General features: G+C 44.7%; 2 non-coding genes across 2 annotated transcripts; one reads left to right on the top strand and one right to left on the bottom strand.

Annotated features, from left to right (window-relative positions):
* Positions 1-980: 980 nt before the first annotated feature.
* trnat-ugu lies at positions 981-1,053 on the bottom strand. Its single transcript has one exon. It is a non-coding gene; the product is annotated as a tRNA-Thr (tRNA).
* Positions 1,054-5,216: 4,163 nt separating this feature from the next.
* trnan-auu lies at positions 5,217-5,290 on the top strand. Its single transcript has one exon. It is a non-coding gene; the product is annotated as a tRNA-Asn (tRNA).
* Positions 5,291-6,326: the final 1,036 nt, after the last annotated feature.

Here is a 6,326-nt window from a genome sequence, read left to right on the forward strand (position 1 = left end):
GAATCTTTAGAACTGGGAATCAGAGGCACATGAAGGGTGAACTGTCCAACTGAGTAGAGACAGTTAAACTACCTTCCCTTCTTTAAGTGGCCAGGACATTCATTGATCCGAGACATTAAAAGGATTCCCTCCAGGCACTGCTCAGCCTTTGCTGCTGTTATTGTGAGGACAATAAATCCTCATTCCCTGAGCAGGCCTCGAGCCCAGGCAACAGTGGTGAAACTACAGTACCTTTACCACTAGACCACCTGGGAACAAGCAGACTTGCATCATTTCTTAATAACACAGCTTCTGGCTTTTATTTCACTGGTAATAAGTTGCTCCTGCAAAATGATCGCATCATTGAGTTTTTACAGTATGGAAAGAGACCGAACATCCCAGTTTCCAGCACTTGGCCTTTTAGCCTTGTGTGCTCTCATGTTTCAAGTGTTCATTTCAATGTTATTTTCCCTGTAACATTTTAATCTCACGCATCACTACCAATGAGACTGAAGTTTGAGGTGGGAAAACTGTGTTCATGCCCCCTCGGGGAAGTGAACCTCATTTTCACTCATAGCAGGAAACAAACAAGGACACCTTCCACCGAGAGTGCCAGAGGCTTTAGGAGAGCGCAGCCCCCAGAAAGCAGAATTTCACTCACTTGGCTCTATTGTCCCATTGCAGACTTCAAAACTAGAACCTGTTTACAGCAACAAAAGGAAGCATTCGGCGGCTGCCCCGGGTTTGTGTCCCTCCTCCGTTGTTCACCTGTCACTCTGCAGTTTTCCGGCTTCACCTCGCTCTTCCGGTCAAACTTCGCTCACGTCAGCTGCTTCCTGCCATTCCGAATGCTCTTCCTCAAGTCCGTGGTCGGACAAACAGGAATGTGGAATTTCAAACACATTTCTCGCCTGTGGAGGAAATGATGTTGTCATAATTTCAGCTAAGATTGAAAGGGCACCTGTCGATCTTGGAAGCAGCGGGTGTGCAAAATTTGCCACAGGCCCCAGTGAGACTCGAACTAACGACTCCTCGTGTACAAGACCAGTGCTCTAACCACTGAGCTATGGAGCCACTCCAACAAATTTGGGAAGAGGGTCTCATGTGTTAGAAACGACAAAGTAATAGATAATTGGAGACCTTGTGTATCATGAACCAAGACGTAATAAAACCGAAACAGAGCAGAGGGGCATCACGTGCAGAAGGACGGGAGAATGCAAGGCCGAATCAGAGTATCCTGAGTCACATAAACAGATCTTTCCTGGTCGTCCAGTGATTACGATTCGGTGCCTTCACTGCCATAGCCTGTTAATGGTTAACATTTACAGGAATAAATACGAAATATTGACTGATCTTTAGAAGCAGAATTATGTCATTGACCAGTCAAAATCGATTCACTCCATGTTCCAGTTCCACATCAGCAATGCCAGCTGCAACTGTCTGACGTGTAATCGGTTTAAAACAAGAATAGAGGGGAGGTCAGGAAAAGTGAAGGGCAATGGTAGTTTGTGAGATTTGACTGTCGGCCGAGTGGAGCCAGGCTCAACGTGGGTGCTGAAGACCAGTCTTCACTGTTTACCCTGGTATACAGATCACATTGGATCAATCACACAAGGACTCTCCTTTGTGTGTTGTCCTTTGCACGTCACAACTCGGTTCAGTGCCTCGAGGGATTCGGAAACTTTTAATTTGGCAACTAACTCAGGTCAGTGGTCCACAAACTAAGCTGTGTCGGGCCACTATTTAAACAGGCCACCACTCATTGCAACGATCCAGAACTATACAGAAAGAGGAAGAACACCAATACAAAATCTTCGCTTTGAACGGATATCCCTGCAATTTCATCCGCAGGTGCCTACTAAATAACAACAGAAAGAGGACACATTATGCCCTAACACACTGGCTACATTGCCATACATCAAGAACATATCAGAACTGACAACTCCTATGACCACTAGGAATTACGGCAGCACACAAGCCCAAAGCCATGCTACGACAAACACTCACAAGGATTAAAGACCACATACCCACGACATGCAGAACCGACATAGTTTACAAAATACTGTACAACGACTGCCACAAACATTGTATCAGAGAGACAGGAAGGAAACTAGCCATCAGAATACATGAACATCAATTAGCAGCAAAATGACACGACGAACTTTCCCTAATATCAGTACACTCGGATAATGAAGGCCATCAGTTTAACTGGGACAACATAACCGTATTAGCCCAAGCCAAATATAGACACACATGGGAATTCCTAGAGGCATTGTTCTCAATCCATAATGCAATCAGCAAACATATAGAATTGGACCCCATATACAACCCATACAGAACAGAACGGGAAATGACAGAACTCACCGCAACAGACCGGGCAGTATAAATTCAAAGTGGAGTAGAACAACATCGCTTCATCGGAAGTCTCATTCATGATGTTACCTCGCAATGGTGACGAAACGTCTGAACGAAAACAAGCCAGCTGGGCGAGCAAGTTAACAACATCAACTTTACCGTTTAATGTGTGGCTCAGTGTCAGTCTTTGTGATATTATACACACACTGTTCTACCCGCTTCTCCCGACGTACACAAGGTACGCCGACAAAAGGCAGCTTTATGTGGAACACAAGCAGTTTCTCCAGACAATGGGTACTGTTGCCATGAGCTGGGATATGAAATAGACAGTGAGCTGAAGTAGCCCCACACTCATGTTACTCATTTACCTTTCAATTTCAATTTTAAATTTCCAAAACCCAGCGATCCAATCACTTCAGCTGCTGGAAATCTGACAAAAACAGCGCTGGGCATACATTCCTCTTCGGAAGCATCTGTCAATTTGCAAAGGTCGAAAAACTGTCAACTTCACTCGAGCGAGGGAGGATACAACATTTCAATCTTCCAAACCAAAGTCAGACGCCGCATCAATTACACCACTGGCTCCACACTCTTGCTGCAGCTTTCATCCTGTCCACTTGTGATGTATTCAAGGATAATGGCAGAAATAGCATTCGCAAGGTGAATATCCAGCAAAATAATCGCCGTCACTGCTGCACTTCAATGTTCTCCACTTTGTGAAGCGGTGAATTTCACTGGCAAACGAAACACGTTCGTTCTTATATGCCTGCTTTACTGTCACCCGTTTCTCTGCCACCCGTTTCTCTGCTAGGACTTGCCATCATTTTATTCACAGTCATTCCAAAGTTTGCCTCTCGGATCTCTTTTTTTTAAGTTTATCCCCTCTCAACTTAAAACCGTCCCTTCGTCTTGAAGTCTCCCATCTGAGGGAAAAGACAACTACCAGTAGTACTATTTCCACGTCTCACTGTTTTATAAACTTCTATCAGGTCGCCTCTCAACCTCTGAAGCACCAGCGAAAATAGTCCAAGTCTATCCAACCCTTCTTTATAAATCAAACCTTCCATACCAGGCAACATCCTGGTAAACCTCTTCTTAACACTTGCCAGCTTAATAATATGCCTCCTGAAACTGTGCGACCGAAACTGCACACAGTATTCCAGAAGAGGACTCACCAACATCCTGTACAACCTGAATATGACTTTCCCAACTCCTAAATTGAAACGATTGAGCAATGAAGGCAGGCGTGCTAAAAGCCTGTTTACTCTGTCCATATGTGGTGTAAACTTCAAAGAATTATGTACCTGCACCCCGAGGTCCCTAAGGAGGCACCTTAACAGTGAGACAAAGTCTGTGGGCGGTTGGGGAATAGTTTCGAATTTCTTTGACTTCACGTCTAAAGAAATTTATTGTACACGTGCAGCTGAATAAGATCGGCAATTCATTCTCCGTGAAGAACTATAAATGAAACTGAACATTTTTTCAATTAAAAAGTAAAGTTCGACCCTCTCGAGTCGGAAGGAAACCGTCGCTCAGAGGCACAATTCCCGCTTTAAAATGGTGCCTTAATGATTCGACCACATTCCGATGATGTAAGGAACATTTCATACTTTCCGAACTCCACCCAAGAAATCCACAAACAAGGCTCTGTCTCTTTGCATTTTGAACCCTCCCTTCCTCTCAGCAGTTCTTTATTTTAAACTGATAAAAATTCTGACCAAAGTTGAATGTAACATTCGCACGTTTCAATGAGATAAATCAAATTCCTTTTTTGAATGTTTCAATGACCTGTGGAGTTTGCATCAAATTGAATTGAAGCGAGTTAAACAGCTTTTTCCAGCAACTTAATTCAATTTTGAATAGCTATATGAGAAATGTTTGCGATCTGAAAAATAATCATCTTTTATTCTCTCTCCGCAAATATTTTTTGACATTTCGAACATTTCCAAGACGTTTGTCGATCGTTGAGTCATTTCCAAACCCTCAGAACCTGGCAATTTCCCATAAACTTTGTTCAAAATTGACTATGCTCCTCAGCGTCTTATCCCACGACAAATTAAAATTGCGCCAGCAGAGACTTGGACTCACAACCTCGGCATTACACACGCCTCTACACAGTCATATATATACTGCGGGCTAACCAACTACGCCACTGGAGCGACACACACTGAATATTTCCAATTATACCTTATCGGTTGGCAAATCGGCTGTGAACTGGGATTATATGATTCTTTTCCCAAGTGGTTCCTGACTTTTTTGAGGAAATTACTGAAGTACGGAGTGCTAAACTGGATTAATTACTGCTGTGCACATTTTCAGCATTTTCCTACAGTGTTCCCTGAGCCTTTGATGTTTCCAGCCTGTAGAAATCTGCCAATCAGGCTCTTGCCAGGGTTGCGCGGTTTTGACTGTAGGGTGAAGCTGAATGGGCCTGGCAAAATTTCCCTGCAATGTCGGGAAGTTAGAGAAGTTTATAAAGTCATGAGGGCTATGAACAGGGTGAATGGTCGAGGTCTTTTTTCACCGGCTGGGCCAGTCCAAAACTACAGGGAATATATTTAAGGTGAGAGGGGAAAAATAAAATGGGAGCTGAGAGGCATTTTTCACGCAGAAAGTGGTGCGTGTGTGGAATGAACTGACGGAGGAAGTTGTGGAGGCTGGTGAAATGACAACATTTCAAAGGCATCTGGATGATTGCATGAATCGGAAGGTTTCAGAGGGATAAGGGCCAAATGCTGGCAAATGGGGCTAAGTTAATTTCGGATATCTGGTCGGCATGGACGAGGTGCACCGAAGTATCTGTTTACGTGCTGTCCATTCTGACGATGGTACAGTTGCTAACCCCCAGTTTAATCATTTGTTTGCGTAGGCTGTGGGAGCCTGTCTCTGTGGCGCAATCGGTTAGCGCATTCGGCTATTAACTGAAAAGTTGGTGGTTTAAGACCACCCTGAGACGAAAGGGCTACTTTGCTTTTAACCCCGATGACCATTCTCCGTGACAAGTTCTCAGTGAGAATTTTGGCTGCAAGAAGGTAACCATGTCAGCTCCTCAGGTATCGAGCGAATCCCCAAACAGACAGCTCTTAACGCGCAACCAAAGCAAAAATGACAAGGCGAATGCAGTTGCAGACACAGGAAAGCATGAATGCTGTCTGTGGGACACCTCGACTTGTCTGTGTCACGAGCTGCTCACACAAGTGGCAGCGGGGCAATTCCAAACTGCGCTTTCAATTATACTGGGAGTTTAGTCCAACGCCACTTTCCGGAAAGTGCTCAAATAAGGGAAAAACAGAACTGAATTAGAATGACCCATGAAAAGTGACAATTAGCAATCACAGTCTCGAAGCGCTGGGTTTCCCTTCTGATCAACAATGCGGGTGTGCCTGCACGGCAATGATTGCAGCGGATCGAGAAGGCAGCTCATCAGTTCCCTTCTCCAGGGCAGAAATGAAGGAAATGAGAGAAAATTAACAAAACTTTACATCGAAATTACTCTCCTTTTCGCCACAACAGCAAATAACTGCGATTAGAATTCATGCAGGATTTGATTTCACAGCAGCAGTGGTACAACCATCTCTATTCGCTCTCAGTGAAAAGGATGAACAACGTAACTTGCCTGGAACATGAAGCAGCAGCGCAGCCTGCTTTTCCCGATATCATGCTGGGGGCAATCCATGCCACTGTACCATGGAAACATGGCCTGGACACTGGCCCGATGGAGGATCTGTGCTGTCCCACATCAAAGATCAGTTTGCGAGCAACAAAGACATTTGGTTGCGATCAACTTAAACGCAGCTCATCCCGACCATGCTTCCGCACAACCTACGCCTCCTCTGAGACTGGAACCTCAATCCAGCACCTAAGACCATGACGAGCTGTTAGCTCAGAAATGACATCTTCCGATGTTGCTACTGCAACACAACAACAGCGAAGGCACAGGGAAAGGCTTCGAGGATCCCTATCCGGCTCGTACATTTTCTTAACTATTCGGG

Source organism: Rhincodon typus, unplaced genomic scaffold, assembly GCF_021869965.1.
Source record: "Rhincodon typus isolate 14 unplaced genomic scaffold, sRhiTyp1.1 hic_rhity00013219, whole genome shotgun sequence".
Classification (NCBI taxonomy): domain Eukaryota; kingdom Metazoa; phylum Chordata; class Chondrichthyes; order Orectolobiformes; family Rhincodontidae; genus Rhincodon; species Rhincodon typus.